The sequence below is a fragment of the Phalacrocorax carbo genome, chromosome 22 (assembly GCF_963921805.1).
Source record: "Phalacrocorax carbo chromosome 22, bPhaCar2.1, whole genome shotgun sequence".
Classification (NCBI taxonomy): Eukaryota; Metazoa; Chordata; class Aves; order Suliformes; family Phalacrocoracidae; genus Phalacrocorax; species Phalacrocorax carbo.
Window position 1 is genome coordinate 1903888 of NC_087534.1, and position 23185 is coordinate 1927072.

Below are 23185 nucleotides of genomic sequence, written 5' to 3' on the forward strand. Positions count from 1 at the left end.
TTAGCTGGATGTAGTCATTCATTATCATGACTTCATCATGAATTATAATGACTGCTGCAGCCTCCCCCGGAGCAGGGAGCCGTTAGTCACCCAGCCTCAAATGGGATCATTCTCCCTTTTGTCCCCATTTTCCCTTCTCAGCAGCACCGTACAAATGGGCAGCAGATACCTTTTCAGTGCGCTCGGGATTTTCTGCAAGGCAAATCAGGGCAGAGAAATTAATTGTGAAGACAATTACTCAGCATTCAGGCAGGTGCCACAACCACGCCCTGAGGAACTATCCCATTGCCCTTTAGCAGGACACAACCGAGCCACCCGGGGCATCGGGAGACAGGGGCTGGCAGCCCCGAGGACCCCCACCCCCCCACCTTCCCAGCAGAGCGCGAGGAAGGTGCGTTGAACCGCCCGTGCTCTGCGGGAACCCGCGCATCCCACCGTCCTCCAGCTTTGCTCACCCTGGAAATGGGGGACTGAAATCGAGTGAGTAATGGGAGCCATTGAAAGTCTGAGATGGATGGATCCATCTCATCCTCCACCCATCGTCCCCATTACACCACTATTTTATCTCTGTGTCCCTTTAAATAATGCTGCTTGCTTTCCACTGGGGAGGGAGAAAGAAAAAAAAAGATCGATTAAAAAGAAAAGGAGGTGAGGGGGAAAAAAGGATAATTATGTTCCACAAAAATTAAAGGAAAGAAAAATGATGTAAAGAAATTACTTCTTATATAAAAGGGTATTTTATAATGGGCCTTTAAAGCATTCCATCAAGTAAAACCAACACATTTATTTGAAGTGTTAAAGAAGAACCTTCAATCAATCAGAGAACTTCATTTTTACACTGTAATGAATTCAGTTGACCTTTGTGTTGCAAAGACACGGTGGTTGAGGCAAGGGGGGAGCCTGCCCCGAGACACGGCGTTATCGCAGCGGGTGCCTGCCCGCCGACTCCAGCCCGCAGCTCCCTGCGGGCAGCACAGATGCCCTTCGCAGCCACGGACCGGTAGCGGCAGCCTTTCTCTGGGGCTCTGGATTTGAGGGGTCTTTAAGGAGACTTCAGATGTGGCACTCGGTGATGGGGCTGGCCACCGCAGCGAGACCAGACATCACGGAAACTCGCTCGGAGAGGGACGCTTCTGTATGAAATCCTGAGATTAAACCTCTGCTCTCAAAGCAATTACTACCAGCTAATGTGAGCTGGGAAATTGCCTCTCCCTTCCCACTGATTGAAATCCCATTTTGTCCCCCCACGTTGCAAATGGAAGGGCATTCACTTAGTAACCCATGAAAATTAGAGATGAAAGTCTGGCTTGAGTTGCCCCATCCACAAGCATTTCGGACGCATCGTAAGCCCACAGAGAAGCGGAGGCAGAGGGATTTTGGACATCACATTGCTGAGGGATGCTAGGACCACAGATCTGCAAGCTTTCTGGGAGCACGGGTCGATCGCTCCTGCACCGGTTCAGCAGAGTGCCAGCGTGAGAACAGCAGCTCGGGCAGCTGCCCCAGGCCAGGAGGGCAGGCGAGGTGCCCCGTTTTCCATGCCAGGTCCCCCAAATCACCCGTCGGACACTGACCAGTCCCACCCCACTATCAGTTGCCACCCAGGCTGGTCCCAGTCTCGGGGTGGCTCTCTCAGAGGTGCAGCACCCCCTGTGGCAGCCGGGCACCGTCCCCAGAACAGCTGAGCCTCTGCTGCTCGTGGGGGCAAAGCACAGCCCCCACCAGCCTCTTCTCCTGGATAAACAGCAGAGCAAGTGCTAATGAAAATGGCGGCTAAAAATACAGAAAAAGCATTTATTGAGGGAAGATTCCTTTGAATTGCACCCAGGCTAATTAACATTTATACAAAGTGCACTCATCACAAACATATATTAACCTTTGAAGCATATATAAGAGCAATTTGAAAGTATATAATGAGAGCAGAGAGATGCCAGAGCACTAGACTTCCCTACTGAAAATGCCAGCCTTGCCTCCTCTTGGTTGAATTTTGAAGCAGTTTCCCCACAATTACCAGCTTTTCAGCACTCCCGAGGCAGGTCCTTGACCCACCCCTCGGTCAGAGCTGGGGGGGAAATCGCCCACCCTGCCCGGGCTCACGGCTGTGCGCAGACACTGCCCCAGGCTCTTCATCCCTCTTGCCCGCTGTTCCACTGCGCTACGCCCCAAGAAACATGATCGGTTCTCATGGTGGGCCACGCTGGAGAACTCGGAAGAAAAAAGTGAAGGGTTTTTGTCCAAGATTTAAATTAAAATAGCGATCAATATTGCTCCTGAAAGCAGAGAGGAGAGGGGCCACGATGCCGAGATGTCCTTAATGATTCCAGTCAGCAAAGTCATTAGCAAAGTTAGTTCCCTGGCTGTTTTTTTTTCTTTTCTGGTTGTTTTTTTTTTTTGTTCTTAAATTGGGAATGGTGTGAGAGACCCAGCATCCTCAAGGAAAGACAGAGAAATATGAAGGACATCTGGGCAGCACTTGGCCTGGAAAGACAAGATGTGACACCGATCTCTACGTGCCACTTGGGCTGGGTGTGGAAAAGGGAGGAGGAGGAAGAAAAGAAAGCTTCAAAAAGAAAATTTCTCTATTTCTTCACCCCACTTACCTGTGTGGTAAGGAAATGGATAAGTGCTCAGTGTCACACCTCATTTAACAAGAGACTAATAATGATCGCTAGCTGCCCCTTGGCCTCCCCCACGCACACTTTGTACCAGAACTGGCACCTTCCCAGGGCAGGTCCTTACCACACGCAGTCGCTTGCGTTCAAAGACGCAGCTCCAGACTGCAGAAATAACGCTGTCCTGTGGGGAGAGGCATAAAACCACGTCCCCGACCCAGCCTGCATTTTTAAATTTTTACATATAGTATAGGAAATATATGTATTTATATATAAGCCCTTGGGGAGGTTCAGGGCTCTTTGTGAGAGGGCGCTGCTCCACCGCGGGCTGTACCCCGGGGCAAGGCAGCACGGGCCAGGTCTCCCCGCCGTACCCCAGGCAGCTCAACCCACTGCCCAATCCAGCGAGGGGTCAAGGAAGGAGAAGGATTCATTTCAAGAGCCATCACCGAACCCAGGCCTTCTGTTTGCTCAGCAATCAAGCAGCACTTCTGATTTCAGTTATGTGCAACTCCTCATAAATCCTCCCAGAGTCAACAAAAGCCAAAGTCATTTAACTCTGCGCTAATATAAAAGCAAGCAGGAAGGAGCTCGCACATGGCAGCGAGCATAACACTTTCCAGAGGAACAATGAGGAGCAATTATGCTTATCAGGAGCTGGGGTGGGATCCGGCACGTCTGCAGGCTGGTGCCAGTAATCACAGTTAATTTTACAAAGTCTGGATGACATATAGGGAAGATTTAGATGTTCTAATTACTCTGCTGAATACCAGGGGTGCTGCTGATGAGGGAGGCAGGCACATGCACATCCACACATATGCACTCAAAGCCAATTAAGAAAGAGAAACAGCAACAAGGAGCCTGCAGGCTCACAAGCTCTTCATAAAAAATAGGTCTAAGCTGACCTACCCCTTGCTGTAAAGCACAGCAACCACAAACAAGCTAGAAGGCTTCTGATGACCAATTCCCAGCACTGAGAACCTGAAAGCTTTGCGCAGGGCAGGAGAGGATTCAAGTCACCAGCCAAGCCACAAAGCTTAGTTTTTAGCTAATAGCATCGTGGTACCCAATGGCATCACACACACCGTCTTCCACCCTGCAAGAACCAGGAGCCAGGACCTGGGTCAGCAGCGAGATGCTGCTGATCAGTAAAACTCTGTCCCTCCAACCCAGGTGTTTCTCAGCTCTCACTGGGTGCCTGCAACATGTTCCATCTCTTATGGAAAAAAAAAAAAAAAAGGCAAAAAGCAGCCCCAGACACCACAGCCCATCCCGTACAACTCTGTCACTGCACCGATCCATCCTTCTGCGACAGCCACTGGTTAGGGCCAACTCGCAGAGAACCAGCACAGCATTGCCACAGCAAACCCCAGGAACAGGCCAGCCAGGGCTGTCCCGGCGAAGCTCCCACAGAGCCAGCTCCTCTCACCAGCATGCCCAGGCACCGGCTTACCTGGGACTAGTCCCAGCTCCTCCTCTGCGCAGTCCCAGGAGCTCAGGAGGCAGCGCTGGGGAGGGGGCTGAGCCACTCAAAAATGCATCTCCATACCCTTCTCTCTAACTTCAGACCATAGCAGCTTCATTAAAACCCCCACTTGGGGGTTTGTGGGTCAGCTGGACTCTCCTCTCTTCCCAACAGCATCTCCACACTCTCCTGGGCTGTCGCAGGGCAGCTCCTTCATGGCCAACATCCACCCACCAGCCCTGCGAGCCCAGCAGGGACACTGTCCCCAGAGAGTGGTCACATTAAGCACCAGGTGGAAAGGCTCATGTGCTTCTTATTAGAGCCTTGAACCAGGTGGATTGGCTGAAACCCACCTATAGGCTCAACAAAAGACCAGAAAGTTGTTAATAGGATACAGGTGCCTCCCCCTGCCCTGTCTTTGAGACGCTGTTGGTAGCAGGTCCCCTGCAGAGGAATATGGGATAAAGAACTCAAGCCTATAAAAATGAAGTGGACCCTTGGCCAGGGGAATTACCCAGATACTCCAGCAGCAATTCAGGGGTGCCTCAGTCCCGTGAGCAATGGTCCCGTGCACCAAGCCCATGCTGCAAGGGGAGACCTGTTAGCAGTGGGAAGGGGATGCTGGCTGGACAACAAGTGCAAGAAGCAGAAGTTTTCAACAGCCCCTGAGAAGCAATGCTATTATCAATGTTATTTATTGCAGAAAGTGGCATTAATATTAGTACACTTATGAATACATAAAGCTGTAGCATTATTACTAAAACAGCTGCAAAACACTGCATTACTATTAATGCTGACATCAGTATATTAATAATACATTAGTACTGGTTTGTTTTGTGGCTTACACTTCCCTGAAATAATCTTTTTGCTCTAAGTTTTGTTCATGTTTCTTCAATATTTTGGCAAGTAGGTAGGTCTAATCAGTAATCAGGGCCCGATTTTCTTAGACAGCAGACAAAGAGCGTTTGCCTGAAAAAGTTGGAAGCTTTCAACATAGCCCAGAGTCTGGCTGATGAGGCCAAATCCTGCCGCTCAGAGATGGGCTTTTCAACACAGCCATCAAAAAGGGGCACGTGTAGGAGGGTTACCCCAAAGCAGAGGGTGCGAGCGCTGCCCTCGGGGGGCTGCCACCACCTCACCCCCTCCTTTGCAAGCCCCAGCTTGCGGCTCAGCGCAGCGGGGGTCCCAGTCCTGCCCTGGGCACTGTGACCGAGCCACCGAGACGTGGCAGCCTGGCACGCAGGCTTCGTGAGGAGAGCATCGTAAATCCTGGCACCGGGTAAGTTACGTTCTGCTGGGCTTTCTCCCAAATCGCACTCATTCCTCACACTGAAATCCTACCCTGTTTTGGCAGCAAATCTGCAAAAACGAGCAGGCACAGTTCCGCATGCTTGTGCAGGAGGAAAGTCAGCGCGACAGAGAGTAAATGAGGCAGCACCAGTCTTTCAAGGCGTCTCAAGATTTCTTTGCAAGCAAAGTCAGGCATGATTGAGTTTAAAGTTACCTAAGGAGGAACTGGACCCTTTGAGCAGCACAAGCCATTTGTCTTCCCACCCTGGCCCAGGAGAGCGCCGCTGTAGGCAGCTGCACCGGCAGAGCAGCAGCAAAGCAGCCACGTAAAATTACACAACCTGCAGCTGTGCTCCTCCCAAGATGGTCACCAAATCCCCCTCTGCGCTAGCTGCCGTCCACAGGGCCTCCGAAAGCTCCCTGGGCAGTTTAGTCTTCACCCACAGAGTCAGAAATCAGCTGCGCTGTCTCACTCTCACTGGATTTAATAACTAAAAAGCAGGATTGCCACAGCCACGCTTGTAAAACAGCCCGTGCTGGCTGATGCTTCCTCCTTCGGCACCAGCTCCTGGAGGCAGGTGACGGTGCAGAAATCCCAGCGGGTTTTCCAGTGATGCTTACGTGTGTGGATGAATGCTAGAAAGCAAAACCTGAAAGACTTCACAAGCGGATGACAAATATAAACATCACTATTTCCTTTTTCAGTCTTGCCAAATATATCCCAAGCTGTTGATTTATTTTGGGGCAGGGAGGGCTTGTAATTAGTAAGGGCTGCTGGTCCTGCAATCCCTCACTGGAGGTTACGATGCAGAAAGGGAGCCGCCGGCCAATCGTGCAGGAAATGGTGTGTTTGAAATGCTGATTTAGCTCATGTCTCAGAGTAATACAGGTAACCTCTCACTCCCCACTCCTTGTTTTATAGTATTTAGAAAACATCTTTTTAAAACAAATACGTAATGGAGAAACTTTTCGTTTGCTCTGTGGTCTGGGGCAAATATTTGCATTCACAGATATAAGAGTTTGACGTTCCGGATAAGTGCAGACTTCTGCTGTCCAGAAAGGAGGCTTGAATGCAAATTCCTGTCCACTTTTGCGTATAATAAAAGTATCACTGCCTTTGTCTTGTTTCAGAAAGTCCTCCCATCAAACATCAGTGCAGTGAGCTGGCGCTGACCCTCCGCCTCCTGTGCTGGTGGGATGGCAGGACGGGTGGGATGGCGGCAGGAGCGTTACTCTGCCGCCTGGCTCAGCACCAGCCTAGCTGCTCCTGCGGCGAGGGTACCACATCCAGGCTGTGCTGACCCTGATCCCGACCCCAACATTGCTCCAGGGGCGTTCCCAGTGGAAGCTCACAGCTCCGCGATTATTTGAGAACCATTTGCAAACGTTGCTTCTTGCAAAACTGGGTGGGTATGAAAAATGCAGGCTTGGCCGCTGCTGAGAGGGACAGACAGACTCCACCGAGCCCGGGTGCCAGGGCAGCACGGCAAAACCGGTGCAGGGCTGCACCTCCGCCGCCGGCACCGGCTCCTCGGTGCAACGTGCTTCTCCCCGTGCCTGCTCCCCTTTCCTGTACAAAGAAAATAGCACCTATTTAATAAGTTCTTCAAAGATAAGTGGCAGCAAACTCCAGCCAATAAGAAAGCTAAATCCTTAGATCTTAAATATAAATGATCAAAAACCTCCTAAAAAAAACCAACCAGAAAAACTAAAGAAAAACCTAAAAGTACACAGCTGAGTTTTAACCTTGAAGCTGTACAGTCTATGAAGAAATCCCTGTTGCTATTGATTTATGTGGAAAATGCTCTGATATGCTGTGGACGGACAGCAGGATGAAACACGAAGATAGAGGCAGAGATCACGACCCCGCGGCCTTCCACGTTTCATGAGCACCCAGCAAAAGCAAGCGGGGTGGGCGTTACTTTGAATTTCATTTTGGTCTCAAACAAGCCAGGACCCAGGGTGCTCCTTCCCATAGCTTCTTTGATTCACAGGTTTTTGCAGCTGGGGAGGGGGGAACAGGCAGAGGAAAAGCTGTGTGGCTGCTGCAGCAGGCAGAGCCTTCCTCCTCCGAGGGACCCAGCTCCTCACAGCTGGCCAAGTGTAGATACTGCAAGTTTCAAATAAAATCCTTACTTATCTTGCTGGGGAGAAAGCACTGGCTTTTAAATGCTACATGTTCAAACACAAAATATTCGGCTCAGCCTCTGAAGAGCTTTACACAGAACACAGCCTCATTTTTGCTTAGGGTGTTTTTACTCCCTCACAATAAAAAGCATCCACTATCAATATTCTTTTAGGATTTTCTTTCCTTACTGTGCACACACGTTCTCCTCTCTCTCTCCCTTCCATAGCTGTGCCATTGCCAAGGGTTTGGCCTTTCGGAGCCAGCTGGGGCTGGGGAAGCCCTGCGGCAGAGTCGGCCGGGCAGCGATGAGGCAGGGGGCTGGACAGCCACAGCTGGAGATCCCTCGGACCTGGGGAGAAAAAGCAAGTGCAGCTTGATTTGCACAGCTGATTGCAATATTGTTGGTGCCTCCCAACTGCTGAACGTATCCTCTGCTGGTCCTGGTGCTCCCTGCGAGTGCCGAGGGTCTGTAGTGACTGGACTAACAGGGCGGGCGGTGTAACCTTGGGCTGGTGCTAGGGCAAGGCGTAGTTTGCCTTGCTGGATCAGCCACTACTTTACTGCGAACAAGTAAAACAATTCTGCCACACCTTTGTTCTCCCACCTGGATGCCAAAACCTTCCTTAGCGTTAGGTGTAATTAAGGCTAGGGGCTGCACAGGTCCAAAATGCTTCTGCTGCCGGGAGCGAGCTCACCTGGGCAGGGCTGCGTGCTGGCCAGCAGCCTCCATGGAACATCAAACCCCATAAGATCCATCCTCAGCTCCACTTCTTCAAGCTGCATCGTGATTTCAAGCCCTTAATGGTGCACAGCCGTTGGAACAGCTCTGTGTTTCATTGCAAATCAGCAGTGGGACGCAGCAGGGACACGCGCTGCTCGGGAGTCACCGTGCCATGAGCGAGCTGTGATTTCTCTCGTTCTGAAAGAACTGAAAAGCCTCGGTGGTATTTTCACAAAGAGTTCAGGGGAAAAAGAAATTACAGTGCTGTAAAATCATTGGGGTTAAGAAACCAATTTCCTTTCCAGCTCAATCACTGAATATGAGGAGAATCCAGTCATTAATGACTTACAAAAGTTTAGGGTGCGAAGCTGAGGGGGAAGGGAGCCCGGACCTCCTGCGAGCCGGTCCCCGCCTCACAGGCACATCCGCAGCCACTCTCCTCCCTGAAGAACACTCACGCTTTCTATTTTTATCCTCTTTTCAGTGCACATCCCTACCTGTGCCAGAAAGGAAGAAAGAGGAAAGAAAGTTCATCTCACACTGGGAGTCAAAGGGAAGATAAATAAAAGCCCCGTTTGCTCGGAGGCGGCCCTCTGGAATCTCAAAAGCTGTTTTTCCTCTGGCACTGCCAGTCCGCAGCGGCACCGGCCGCAGCTTTGTCACCTCTCCCGTGGCGTGAAGGCAGCAACCCGTCCCCGCCCTCACGGGCATCGCAGCCTCTTTCAGCCGTCAGGACACCGGATTCTGTCCGGCATGCCCACCTCGTGATCCTTGCTTTCTGCTTTCTCTTACTTCCACTCCCTTCCTTTGGCCCCGGGCGCTGGGAACGGGCTGCTCTGCGGGTTAGTGCCATGAATCAGCGCCCGGCCGCGGGGAGGAGGAGGGAGCGGAGGAAGAAGGAAAGCCGTGCACATAAGCACAGTCCCCATCCAGGAACGAGTGTGCCTGTTTGGAAAGAAGCAGGGCACTGCTGATTTGAATCCTTAATGCAGCCCACTTCATAAAGTCCAGCATCTCCTAGGCTTTAACACCTGTACATATAGGTCATTCTCTCACTCTGGGAGGAAGATAAGTGTGCAATAAAATTTATGTACAAATGTGCAGCTTTAAAATGGCGATAGGGAAGGCAAGCTGAAAAACTACACTTGGCCCAGCAGAGCGGAGGAGGCACCCAGAGCCCCTGCAGCCACCGGCCCCAGGAGAGCTGCAGGAGCTCTGCTCCCCGGCAGACCCTGCCGCGGGCAGGGCTGGCAGCTCTGCCCGGCGCCCAGACCTTCACCCTACCTGCAGCCGCGCACCGAGTGAGCTGGGGATAAGGACTGACCCTCCTCTACTTGACTAAATTACAGATAATATTGGAGAACGCCAAAACTTGCATTGAAATGAATGGGACTTAGATGCCAAAATACCTTTGTGTATGTGGCCCTCTAGGTCCTTATCTTGATTCAATATTCTTTGGAAGTCAGTGTAGAGTGAAGGATAGGTTTTCATCTAAGATTTTGCTGACTAGAAGTCATGGGCTGTAGGTAAATCTCACCTGGTAATATCTTACCCGTCAGAGCCCTTTCAAAACTCTGGGTAGCACAAGCATCCATCAGGGCTGACACATTAATTCAGTGTTATTTTCACATCATTTAAGGCCTCTCTTCCCACTTTTGTTTTGCAATCGAAAATATTTTTGAGGCATAACACAACTGCCATCCTCACCCTGCTGTCTGGAACCGCTGCTGCGGTCCGCAGGGACTATTTGCATTCCAGTCAGAATTAAGCATTTGAAGGGATTTAGATTTAATCCCATTCAAATATGCATTTTGCTTAGGATAAAAGAAAAAATAGCACTCTCTTGCTGAAACAAATCAAGCCCAGGTGAGGCTGATGGTGGCAGGGGTTTCTTTCCACCTCATTGCATATGCAGGGAATAAAGATAAATCACATGAGCCGGGAGCAGAATTAGGCTCTGGTTACAAGTAACACAGCCTTGGCCAAAGCTGCCATAGCAGGATTAATGCATCCATTTAAAAGAGATCACAGCATGTGTGTTCAGACACCACCGGATCATCATGTAGGAGCGGGGACTGGGAAGAATCTGCTCTTCACTAGGAGGAGATTTGCTCTGGAGGCACGTTAGACCTCGATGGAAATCAGGGGCTAACGGGGGCCTGACGAGCCCCAAGCATCCTGTGCGGTCACGCTGGGTCCCAGCAAGGTTCGTGGCCCTGTGCCGGACCCGTGTAGGTGAGAGAGGACTATCTGCGTGTCTTGCGTCTCTAATGGTGTCATAAATGATGCCAAGTCTCGGGGCAGGGGGTGAGCAGAGCTGGAGAGGCTTTTCAGCAGCACGCCCAGGCAGCTGAGCTCCACGCTGCTCCCCTGCAGCTGCCTGCCCGCACTCGTGCCATTCAGTCGTCCCTGCGAGAGACGATTCTTGGCTGTCGCTGCGAGGCTGTGCCCAGGGGAGCGCTCCTCACAAAACTGCTGCCTGCCAGGACACGAAACCGCTCCCCCCCGAAATTAGATCTCAAAGAAGCGGCACTGCAAAGGCCCAGCTGCCAGCCGCGGCGCAGGGAGCGGATGTCGACTTTGAAGTGACTCACTCATCCGTTCAAGTGCCCAGCAGCTCGCCCGCTGCAAGAAGCTCAACTCCATGGACTTTTAAAAGCAAACTGGCTGCATCCTCGCTGGCTACAATCCTGCTTCCCCCATTTATACCAACCGGAGCGGCAGCTGCCTCCTCTCCAGAGCCCCACGCACTGAGGCTGGCCTTGCTGAGGACCAAACAGGGGCTGCAAGATGTACTGGGAACCCATTAACCTCCAAAGGCCACAGGCAGACCTCGGAGCCAGCGATATTAAAAATGCAGATTGGCCCCTGCCTCCCTGCCTTCCCCTGTAATTACTTTGTAGAGGGTTTCCGTGGGATCAGCTGGACTTGAAGGGGGCTGCTGAGCCATCCCCCTCGCCGTCCTTGGGCCCTGCAGAGCACCCAGCGAAGTCACCAGCCTCACCAAAACACTGGGAGAGCTGCAAAACCCCAGCAGAAAACTGCCCCCAGCCCTCCTGTGCTGCCCGGGTGCTCCAGCCCAACCTGGGGATGGGAGACCAGGCTCAAGGGGCTCCCCCTGCCCTCGCCGGCCGGTCTCGGGGGGCACGGTTATGCCACAGCGCTCCTGCCCCCCAGTTATTAAAAGGCTTATTCCAAACCTCCCCTCACTTTCTGTGCTTGTGTCTCAGCCACGTCCCTCTTCTCCTGAGAGGTTTAATTCAGTTTTCCTCAGTTTCAGCCAGATTTGGAATAACCTAAAAAACAACGTGGCTTTGAGGTTCTCCTTCCCCTTCCCAGCTTCAGGCAGAGACACACAAAATGGGCCCCAGAGAGAAATTCAGGAGTGGGCCATACAAAAGGCTGCTTCCCTTATGTGGAGAAGACATGATGCGCCAACAGTCGTGGAGTGAGGTTTTCTCATTCTCTCTCCTGGTGAAGCTTGGAAAAATCCTGCTGTGGAGCTGCTACATCCCTCCCAAGCACAGTGAGAGACAGAGGCACCAGCACGGGCTTCCCAGCCAGAGAGAGTCTGATACAGCTTGTTCATGACAGGCAGAAAAGTCAAATTACTGAGAATGTAATCTGGAAGTTAAAAAATGGGGACATGTTAAATGAAAAATTAAGCTTTTTTTTTTGTAACATTGATTTTTTCATCAGTTTAAAAAATGTTCATTTTGAACACCTTTTTTTTTTTTTTCCAGCAGGAGGAAAAAAAAAAGCACAGTATATAATAAACTTTTCCCTGTCAAAAAAGTTGGTTTTGATGCAGCTCTATATTTCATTTGTTCAGCAGTATGTGCTCTGCCATATATTTGGATAAACACTTAAGGAAAAATAGTTTGCTGAGCTTTTTCTACTCCCGCGAAGGACTCGGGTCACATCCACCCAGTATTTGGGGAAGAAGCAGGACCCCTTTGCCTCGGAGCAAACTGACCGTTTGGCACGAAGCGTCCTCCTTCGAACAGGCGCAAACAGCGCGACATGGGCGCTGCGGCGCCTGCTCACCGCTCGGTGACCAGGCACAGTTCACAGCTGCCCTGATCGTACCCAGCCACAAACGACCACCCAGCATTCGCTAATGATAAAATTAACTTAAACAAGCATAAAATAAAGGCTATCAAGCTGAGCTGTTGGACAAATAGGCGGGGGGATGAAGTTAAGGCACAGCTGATGCTCTGGGGCCTGGAAAATGGGTTACTTTGTGCTCACAGGCTTCTGGCGTGGGAAAATTCCCTGAGCGTGCCTCAGTTTCCCCTTGGCCATGATCCCCAGTGACTGCCAAGCCCAGCCCTTTCCCAAAGGTGGGGTGACCCTTTGCAGGAGCGATGCCCAGCAGCATTCGGCCCAGGCGTGTGTAACAAGTGTTAAGCGGCGCAGAAATGTTCTCACATGCTGATGGAGGTGGCTCCTCTCCCGCACGACGGCCGTTGCTTTCGCAGTTGCCTGTTCTTGGAAGGGCACGCGTGTCGCTGCTCAACAAATACATGCCTGCAAATAGACATTTTATTAAGGTTTTTTTTGCTTATATATTGTAATTTAATACAAAACATTTTTTTTTTGTCCTAAGAACCAGAAAGGAGCTCTCAGATCCACTCACTTTCTCATCCCTTTGTGTGATACATCATGGCAGCATTATTCTGGCCTCAAACATTTCCAATGAGAGGGGATATCAAAGTGGGTTTGGTTTCCTGTGTGAGCTTTTAAATGCCTTGTGGTTTCTCAGCACATTTTCTTCTCTTTGTGTGGTGCATCTACCTCCCTCTTCTTTTCTTCTCCCCAGGAAGGCTGAGATGTCTTTGTACGCAAAGAAAAAAGATTTTTTCTTTTTCTTCTTTGTTCTGCTGCTACTTCCTAAATGATTCCTCCTTCCTCTCCTGGGCCCCTGCTGCCCTCTGCCCGAGGCAGCACGAAGGGTGAAACTCCTGAGGCCTCCGGGGATGGCAGGAGTCCCTCCCACGGGCTGCGGCTGGCGGCGGGTCGTAGGCAGGGCTGGCACAGACAGAGGTGAGCAACTCAATCCAGCACAGGGGCATCCACGGGCAGAAACCGGGGGAACTAGCTGGGATGCGACGGCAGGAGCTCCCTGGCTCTGCGCTCACGGCAAAAGAGCTGAAGCTCCCAGGTTACCTCCCCACCCAAGCGCGTCTCTCCTGGTCCTGCCCGTGTGTCGCTGCCCAAGAGCATCCGCAGCTGTGCAGGGAGGGGAGCGCCAGCCGGCCTTGAGAGCTGCCCCTTGGGTTCGGCCTCTCTCCTGCTGCCCCAGGGCGCGGGCAGGGCTGTGCCGCAGCGTGGGTGCTGGCGGGGTGCTGGCGGGGTGCTGGCGGGTGCTGGCTGTGTGGTTCCTCTAACGGCTCTGCCGCGCCGTGTCACCTAACGTAGCAAGGGTACGATCTCCGCCAGCTACTATAAAGCAATTAAGAAATAATTTCCAAGAGCACGGTGTCATTAGCATCTTGTACTCGGTAACCCCGGCAGCAAATCGAGGCTGAGTGCATTGTCTCAAGTCAGGCTGATTTACTCTGACAGTGATCAAATGATCTTAATGATTTGTCAGGCAGCCGTCATATCCAAATCTGTTTATGATGAGGACCAGGAAGCAAAAGCAATTCATTTAGTTTGTTTACCATCAGGATGGGCCTGGACACCCCAGAGTCATTAAAAGAAGGGAAGGCATCTCAGAAAAGCTAGAGCTATTTGATTACAACAGGCACCATGAGCGGGCTTTCTCCGGCACAGCAAAAGACTTTCAAAGTGCATAAATCAAAAACTACAGCAGCGTGAAATTTGACCAAAGCAAGCCAAATTAGGTGTCCAAAGCCCTGGGCATGAGGGTTTTTCTTTAATAGCTTTGGTGACCTTTAGGGGTGGGTAACCTCTCGGCATGAAATGAGAATTTCTCCAATTTGCATGGCTTATCTGTAGATAAGCTGCACGTGTGAGTGGGCTGGGAGAAAGGGAATGAGGGGCTGCTGGAAATGAGAATCACGCTTTGAATCAAAATACCCAGGAGAACGAGAGTGCCATGGACACACACTGAAAAAGCTGGTGGGCTCCAACCCACCCTGCAGCTCCTGCGAGACCTTGGGAAGTCCAGAGCGAAGACGGAGGCAATGGTTAAGGAGGAAGAGGATGGCAGCAGAACAGAGGTCCCTGAAGCCCCGTACCAAAGGTGCCAAGGTCCAGCTCTGCTCATGGTCACAGCGCCCTGGGCTCTGTTTGTTCAGCTCTGTGTCACACAGACACATCAGACATCGCACCTAACCTTGAGCAAAAGAAGTTCTGGTGTCGCATTCCTGTGAACACCACCCTGTCTAAGAAAAGGCATGTCCCGAGGAAGCTCAGCTTTGCTGGAGCGCTCCCAGCCAGCTCTCTCTGAGAGCTAAAGCAGTTTGCAAATCCACACCTCATCTTCTATTCCATTTAAATGATCTACCATCTTTAGCAGGGCTGAGCCTCTCCAGAGCCTGTATCCAAGGCAACAAGAGCTACCAGGGAAAAAATGGATCCAAGAAGTTATTAAAATCACAATATCCTTTCTGAGCAAGGCAGAGATAATGAGTGCGCGTTACACTGGTTCCCTGCACCATGGGCTGGCTACAAGCCACCTGCTGGGTGAAGCTCCCTGGCTGGTTACCAAACACCAGCTTTGTGGAGGCATTTAAGGTCCTAAAGATACCAAGCAGCACCTCCGTACCTCCAAGCCTCAAGCCCAAACCCATAAAATCCCCGAATTTATTCACTACCTGTGGAATCCGCCTGCAGCGCAGGACAGCAGTGTTTCTAAGCGTTAGGAAGGGGCCCGTATTTCAAATCTAGAGACATTTGGGGAATTCCAAGACGTTGGGAAATCAGTAGTTTTGCAAAGATGAAAATGTGAAACGCTGCCCTGGCTTCCACACAGTGCTGGTAGCCCCCCAGGACTCGTGTGCCGCGGATGAGGCTGGGACCCCAGGGGTTGCCCCTGGGTCTGTCCCTTGGCACGTTCTTCCCTCTTCCATACAGCAGGAGAGAGCACAGAGGTGTGACGAGCCTAGACCCGGAGGCAGCGATGGCCCTGAAGCTTCTGCGTTGGGCAATACCCTGAGCACCCCCCAGAAACAACCCCAAAAAGCGGTGGCTTTGCAGGAGCATCAGCACTGGGGCGTTAGAGGTGAGGGGCCGTGGCAGGCAGCCACCGACAGCTCTCCCTGCTTTGCATACGAGGCTACACACTGCTGCTGCAGTAATGAATCACTTCTGTGTGTGTCGCTAAGCGCTTTATAAATCCCAGGATTAGGAGAACATGTCAAAATGCTCAGACTCTGCATGCGCTTGGCACGAGACGAAACCTCCTGGAGTCAGACTGAGAAAAAGATCGCGGTATAATTTGTTTTGATGTCTCAGGACTCCAGATCCTCCGGTTCCATCACAGGACAAACTCCCACTGATTTTACAATGAAGGACAGCTTTGCCTTGCAAGCTCAGAGTCAAAATCTGGGATTATCTTTCCTCTCCGCCTCTCCAGAGCAGTGCACAACGTTAAAGATTTGATTTGCAAAGAGATTGTGCAAACATTTCTCTTTAGCCATCCCTTTGAGCTGCTCAGAGATTTTAAAGCAAAATGCTGATCTCTCCTGGGATTTATACTGGAACCAAAGGAATCGGCTGAGCATCAGTTCCATAAACTGCACCCATATTTGCTCAAAAAGGGAGCAGTTTCTCTTCAAAATAAGCCCGTGAGCAGCAGGCAGGACTGAGGTGATCATTGGAAAGGCTGCCAGTGACTTCAGCAAAGCCACAGCAATTCTTCGTGAACAAGGTCTGAATTCCTGCTTACACCAAAACCAAGAATCAAGAGATTTTTGCGGACGTTGAATTTTGTCACAAATATTTAGAGTCGCGGTGAGCGGGTTCCAAACAGATCCAGGTAATGAATGCCTGGCATTAGCGTGCAAATGCGGGCTGACATATAAACCACCTCCCCGGTGAACACCGCGACAGCTCCACCGAAACCAGCCCCGGCTGCGCCCTGCCGCGCGGTGGGCGTTCGGGTCCTGCGGTACAGAGGTGCTTCCGCTGGCACGGCGCTGGGTTGGGAACCAGGGCAATTCGTGCCAGCGCAGCGCACCCGTGTACCAGAACAACCGCATCTGTACAGTGTCTGTCTTGTACAATTACGACAGCAAAACAACTGAAACATTTTATGATATTCCTCAGCTTGCAAAATTATCCCAGTATAGCTTTTAAAATGATGATTAACCAAAATTCACAGCCTCAATCATTGAATCATTAATTCAGTGGTTTTTAGTGTATTTTTCAAATGAAATGTTCAGCAAAGAGTACTTATTCATTCTTCATTGCTTTCTAGCTGTAAAAATAATCAAATTAAATTTCACTTTCAAATTCAAACAAGACTTTTAGAGGTAGAGGCAGACAAAACAAGCACAGGGGAACAGCAAAAACATTCATGACATTTGCCCACCCTTTCCAGATCAAAACTCAAGGCTTTGATCACTGGTTTAGTTAGGCAAATCCTGGTTGAACAACAGGAGCAAAAAACCCTCATTAGAAACGTTTGACCTCTTTTTCTCAGTTCTCCCTCTTTCCAAATTCAAAATTTTGATGGAAATATTTGTCAGAAAATGAATAAACTGGGTTTGGGCTTTGGCTTTTTTTGCACGTTTCTGCTATAAATAACCCCTTTAACTACAGCTACTTCACCGCGGCACTGACCGGCTCCGACCGCAGCTGTGGCCGGGACGCTCGGGACCCGCGTGGCGGCGGGACCCGGGCCCTGCCGGCGTCAGCCGCATCCCCGCCGTGCGCCGTGCCGCAGCCACGCTCCCCCGGCTCCGCAGAGCCAAGCACCAGCGAAATGACTGTTTCTCTAAAGAGCTGATCACAGCAATGCCCCAAAGGCCCAAACCTATATTTGTTTGTTTTTCTTTCATCCTCCCGGAGTTAAAGTATTTATGAGGTTTCTCTAAACGGCAGGCCTGGAGCGCTTGCATATGCTGGGTTAAACACCCACACACCCGCCCTGAGGTTCTGGGCTTTGCTTTCACCTCCAGCCTCGCTGCCTGCACGGGATTGCCCCTGTGCTTTCCCCTTCCTATGGTCCCTTCCTACGGTCCCTTCCCAGTGCCCAGCACCCAGGGACGGACTCCGCGCTCCTCCAGCACGAGGAGCATCACCCCAACACCACCCTGGGGTGCCCCCGGCCGCGTCCTGGGCAGCTGGGTGCAGGGACTGGGGGTTAGCCTGGCAAAGTGGGAGGTAAATGCAGACCCGCTGCATGCTGCGATCAAGGGCATCTTCCAAGAAGCTCCTTGTGCTGAGCTGTTCAGAGCACAGACGGCACAGACATCGGTGCGGCTGACCCACGGCAGACCCGCTCCCCCGCCCCGCTGGAAAGACTCAGAGGTGATTCAGCCTCTGCTGTGATTTCCCTGGGGTGTCCGTGTTTGCTGCTCTGGGCTTGGAAAAGAAACGAAGGCAGGCACCGAATCCCACGCGAAGTGAAGGAGAGCCCACCGGCGCGGTGTCGCCTGGCTGCCCCCTGCTCCTGCCTTCCCAGCCACGCTCTCCGAGCCAGCAGCAGCCTCTGCCTGCGACGCCCGCAGGGCCAGGCTGGCGATAGGGCCCCACGGACTCAGCATTTCCAGCGCCTTGGGGTCTTTTGTCTCAAAGCCTGACTTGATGCCGAATTTACTAGGAATCGAATAAAGAACAACAAAGCGAGGTGACACGTCCCTGAGCTGCCCACGGTTTGCCCCCGCATTGGGGAGCTCCATTTGCAGCCCAAGCTTTGCAGAGGCGATGCGCGGTTTTGGGGAGCTCAGCAACATGTCTATGATCAAAGTAATTTCCTCTACTCTCAGACGCCAACAAGGCTTGCAAGGAATCAAGAGAGATCTCCTCTGCAAGGGGCCGGAAGGAGAATTTCTTTTTCCTTTTCCTTTTTTAAAGGGATGTAAATAAGGAAAGCAGCAGCAATCAGACTGCTGTCCCTAGGACAGCATCTCTGGAGCTTATTCTCTTCACCATGGGGGTTTGATGAAGGCAAACTTTCCCGACTCACTGCAGCACATGCAGAAAGAACCTGTTTCCAAGGAAACAGGGATCTTTTTGCATGTCCAGCATGTGGTCAGAGATGGGGAAAGGTTGTGAAGACAGAGCTTGCCTCCCTACATGACTGCTGCCACCCTCCCTCCCTCCCAGGCAGGCATGGAGCATCCCCAACACACACCATCGCATCCCGGTTGGGCAGCATCTGTTTCCAGAGGAGGGCTGGTGCGGCTGCAGTTCCCAGCTGCCAACAGCAGGCTTCTGTGCAGTATTGGGGTGCTTGTTTTGGAGAAGCAGGAGACGGGCAGTTTTCATCTTTGCATCACCCGTAAATTTTAGGGACCACAGCATCCCCCAACAGAGTAATGTGACAACCATAAGGAGACTAATAATCCAGGCAGGACTTGGTTACTCATCCTCTGTCTTGCTTAGCCAGAGCAAATTGCCCCAAACCAGGAGCTAACCCCCAAAGCTTATTGCCTCTCTAGCCAGGAATAGAAAGCAGGTGCCTTTTACTGGGCCAGGACTGAGATGTAGGAAGATATTACGCTCACCACTTTGCCACGCAGAGGCTGAAGCACAAAGGAACACGTCCCCTGATACGCTACAGCACTCCCTACCTCCAGCCCCCTTTTAACTGGGGAGATGTCAATGAACTGGTGTGAAGAAGGCACCCGAGGGGCACTCGCCCGAGCCGCAGTCCCGCTGTGCCGGTTACAGGCACACACGGGGCACAGGTTGTCTCTTTAATCACCTTTCGGGGCCACCACCTCGCAGCTGCCACCCCCAGCAGGTAACGCCAGACCAAGGCAGCTCTGCCCGCAGAGGGGCTGCGGCAGATATAATTTGTGCTCTCGCACGCTGTGAGACTCCTGGCTAAAAGCTGTGCGTGGCTCTGAAGCCGTGTGCATCTGCAGCTATACATTTGCAGGCACTGTCTGTGTCTATAATTAATTAATGTTTGTACGGTGCTTTTAAGATAAAGTGGCATATAAGTACCAACTATCATTATTATTAGACCAATCCTGATTTAAACCCATCAAAAGCCAGGAAATTGGGGGTTTAAGAGCCTGGCAGCCTGGTCACACAGCGCCTGCTAGAACTCATGTCTTTATGCTCTGCATTTTACTCAGCAGAGTAAGTTAAGTCACAAACGTCAGCTGGGGATTTGCAGACTTAGCCCAGAATTTACTGCCTTTTGTATTTTAAGGGAGAAATCTCTCACAAAAGGGACCTTCGTCAGGGAGTCAGGAAAAAAAAAAAAAATCCCCTTAATGCACCAATTCAAGGGACCTTCACGGCCCCGTCCCAGGCTTTAGCACGTGCACGCAGGCAGCACTGCACCAGGGCTGGGCATCAGCAGTGCTCGCCCTGCTCCAGCCAGCGCTGCCCGAGCCTGGGGCGGGAGCCAGGACAACCCACTTCTCCGCAGCATCTTCCCTGGCTGCCCTCTAAGTCAGGGTTTTTTGCCCCCCTGTGTTCCTATTAGCAGCACTGAAAACCCTGCTTACAAAAATACTAATTTTAGCTGAGTTCGTTTTAAATGTCAACCTCGAAGAGTTGGGGAGGGCTAATTAGTAGGAGGAAGGGGAAGGGGGATGTCGGGGACTTTAATTTCACTCAGTGCAGCCAACCCTGAAGAGAATGCAGGGCTCCCTATTAGCTACATGCCTTTAATTCGACTCCAAGTGTTAGTCAATAATACTAATGAATGGGGAGAAGTCGCGGCGCAGAAAGTGCTAACGCCAGGCAGGCCCCGTGCCTTGGTGCAAGGTGCTAACTGGGGCCTTAAACGGGTGAGGCCGTGGATGAACAACCCTCCGTCCAAACCACCCTGACAGCCAGTTTCCTGGGGCTGCAGAGAGGGGCTGGTGGCCGAGCACCCACCGGAGCGGGGCACAACTCATGGGGCACAATAAGAGGGGTGTTGGAAATGTCGTGGAACTGCTCCTGCAATCAATCGATTTGCGTATTACGCTAGAGAAGAAAGAAGGACATAGGAGAAGAGAGAGAAGGGAGGGCTGAGGAAGCAGAGGCTGCTGCGTCCTTCCCCCAAGCCAAGCCTGGCAGAGAGGAGCCGTGAGCCCTGCCAGGTCCCCGCCTTGCGCCTCACCTGCTGCTTTCCACCTGGCCAGTAGCAAAAAGAGAACAATTTATTCCTTTTGCTTCCAGAACTGCTTTTTTCCTTATTCAAATTCTTTAGTTTTTTCATTTTTATTCTGCAGGATACTGAATCAGCACACGCATTGGATCTTCTCCCCTCCCTGCTTACAAACTCCTGGTCTGGGGCAGTGACTCCTCAGAGGCGACAAAGCCCGGCCGAGAACCCCTGCCGTCCCCTTCTCCATCCCTCCCACATCACAAGCTGTTTGCAGCCTCTGGTCATTAAACCTGCTCTCTCTCTCCACTACCAGCACGTATGTGGGGTTGAGAACGCACTAACGGTTTGGACGAGGCGAGACCTTCTCGTGCAACCCACGAGAGGCACCGCCTTGTAGGATCCTGGACATCAGGGCTGAGCAGCTGATCTCTCCCATAACCCAGTTCACGGGGCACTCCTCCTCTGGCACTGGACAGACACCGAGCGGTCAGTGAGGCAGAGAAGGCACAGCGAGGTGGTCGTGGTAGGACGTCCTGCGGCTCCCTCCCTGTCTCAGCCCTAGGTTTTCTTTTCAGCACTTTCTAAAAAGAGAATCCAAAAGGATTTTGCATTTTCGGATTCCTGGATGTTGTGGACTGTGACACCTACCTCCTAAGGGGTCCTTGAGCCCTGATTGAGCCCTTCGATCTCAAAGGCAGCCAGAGCACCTCACCCCAACTGCACACCAGCCACCCCCGTGCTGCTGAAGAGCTTTGCTGGGTCCTGCTGGTGGGTTTAGCCACACCGGTCTCTGGCAGGAGACACCTGGGACTGGGCAGCCATGGGATGGGCAGGGGGGCAGGGTGTGGGCAGAGCCGCAAAGGACCCTCTGCCTCCTCTGGCTGGGCTTGTCCCTCGTCCCCCTTTGAACTGAGGTCCGTGACGCAGGCGTGCCTGCTCCATGCTCAGCAGCCTAGATGCTCACGTAACATCTTCCCAAAGCCTGCGCTCGTCTTCAAAACGTTCCCGGGGATGGTGGGATCAATCACGGCACTTTCTGAAGTGTCCGGTAGTTAATTGCCTTCTCTGTTCAAAAGGCTGGCATTAGGACTTGGGTTAGATCATTTGAATTTCCCTATTCATTATTTTAACCCCTCTGCGATACAGATATTTCCATACCCAGCTGCATTCCCCCAGCGCAGAGCATCGCCGCCGCGTCCTGGGAAAGGCTTCAAACGCGCGTGTGATCTGCCGTATGCGCAGAGCCCATCCCGGGACTGGGGGTCTGCGGCGGGCTCCCCTCCCCTCTCCCATGCTGAGGCAGAAGGCTGGATCCTGCTGACACATCTTCCTGTCTAACCTTTTATCTGCCAAGGGGAGGACGTGGTTTCAGATGCTGCCTGTGAAAACTGTTATGAAATATCAATGATATAATTTTATCTACCTGCAGAACTGACAGGCATATTTCAACAGTGGTATATTATCAATTATAAGCCTAACAGAGCATGTTCTCCCATCTGATTGTTGGAAAAAATCACTTGTCAAGGACTGGTAAAGACCACAGCTGTCTTCTTCGTATAGACAGCCCTGCAAGAGACATGAAGCTTCTGTGGTACAATGCTTTTTCTTTTTTTCTTCTTTTTTTTTTAATCTCTGGCATAATAGAAGGGAACTGAATAAGGTGATTTCTATAGTGTCTTTACACCGACAATGTTTTACAAAGCAATGAGTTAGATACTGGCAGCGCAGTGACAATGTTAATCAAACACCGCCGTTGCTGTGGGCGCGGGTACAGCTCACGCACATCCGGATGGGAAAAGCTGAGCCAGCCCCATCGGGCAGGACCCTCCTCTCCCCCCCGCAACTGCTTCATGCCTGGGGAACGGGGGCTTTGCTATTTCCACACCAGCCAAGAAAACCCTGCTTCCAAGAGCTACGTAAGAGGCCGGACCCCCAGCGCCCCTCCAGTTCCCTGGGTCATGGGGCCGGGAGCTGAGTGGGGCCTGATCCCCATTTCGCCTCTGTCGGCCGCCGCAGCCGTCACCCTCTGCAGCGCCCACGGGCTCTCTCTTGGACGTCCTCTCACTCACCCACTGACTTCTCCAAACCCCAGGGTGATCCTCCCGTAACTGACCCGTACTCTCCCTCGGCGATAACGAGCGGTAGTGCTTCCCATAACGGGCTTGTGCTTTGCAAGATTTCTGCTGCGGTGCGTAGCTCTCTGTGTGGACACAATGCCAATTAGAACTACTTACAGACAGGACGATGCCAATTAGAACTACTTACAGACAGGACAGCGGGATTTCTAATTATTAAAAAGCTTTAGCACTTAAAAAGCTACCAGACAGTGAAAAAGTAAAAACTTAATCAGTTTTGCTTTGGAGTTGCCTCAAATTTGTAATTCAATCAAACCTCCCATAGCAGTAAGGATGCCTTTCTGATATTCACGGGAGCTTTCCAGGGGCTATAATCTCCGAAAGATTTATTCGTACTTTCTGCATTAGCTTAAAACTATTTTGGAAGAAACATCTCTCCCGCCCTCCCTCCCGTCAGCACAGCTCCAGAGAAGATATTAATAATAAAACCATTCAATTACCATGACTTGGGGAAAACACGGGTCCCGGGGAAAGGGCTGATTGTTATGCCATGCCATGCCAGCCCTCTCTTTCCATTCCTGATATCCTCAAGTTGTTGTTCTGAAAGAGTTTACTGAAAAATTGAACAGAGCTACTGAAGACCACTAGAGGAGGGAGCCCAGCTCACTCTCCTTACAAATACCAGCTCAGGGTATTGCACTGCT

General features: G+C 51.6%; 1 long non-coding RNA gene across 2 annotated transcripts in view; it reads right to left on the reverse strand.

Moving 5' to 3' along the window:
- Positions 1–1771: 1771 nt before the first annotated feature.
- The window catches only part of LOC135316761 (uncharacterized), a 152527-nt gene continuing 131113 nt past the window's right edge, over positions 1772–23185 (reverse strand). Inside the window, exons 2-7 of one of the 2 annotated variants that reach the window (XR_010376014.1) lie at positions 12856–13661; positions 12648–12746; positions 8566–8713; positions 8191–8414; positions 7684–7844; positions 1772–6937 (exon numbers count right to left, since the gene is read on the reverse strand). This is a non-coding gene — a long non-coding RNA (uncharacterized LOC135316761). The remainder of the gene's footprint in view (positions 6938–7683; positions 7845–8190; positions 8415–8565; positions 8714–12647; positions 12747–12855; positions 13662–23185) is intronic. The other variant, XR_010376015.1, reaches the window with a different exon arrangement.